Genomic DNA, 239 nt, shown 5'->3' with positions numbered 1-239 from the left:
TGCGTAGCAGCAAAGGTTCTGTCTTTGGATAAACTGTTTAGCAATATCTTTTAAAGGCGTGGGTAAATAAGCAGACACATAACTGGAATGCAAAAACGCGCTCTTAAAGAATGGCCTTTTTCATTCAGCCTAAAAACTTGGTCAACCTTACACGAAAATTACTGCGAAGAAAAGTCTGACCTACATACACTAGTGTTTTAAACCAAGAATTCCAAGTTTCATTTGAATCATTTGACAAA

The 239-nt window shown here is 36.4% G+C and overlaps 1 protein-coding gene across 1 annotated transcript in view; it reads right to left on the bottom strand.

Annotated features, from left to right (window-relative positions):
• The window catches only part of LOC119594816 (indian hedgehog protein-like), a 99,252-nt gene that overhangs the window by 18,010 nt on the left and 81,003 nt on the right, over window positions 1-239 (bottom strand).

The sequence above is a fragment of the Penaeus monodon genome, chromosome 34 (assembly GCF_015228065.2).
Source record: "Penaeus monodon isolate SGIC_2016 chromosome 34, NSTDA_Pmon_1, whole genome shotgun sequence".
NCBI classification, from domain to species: Eukaryota; Metazoa; Arthropoda; class Malacostraca; order Decapoda; family Penaeidae; genus Penaeus; species Penaeus monodon.
Note: the sequence above shows the minus strand (reverse complement) of the source record. Positions and strands in the feature narration are given on the sequence as shown.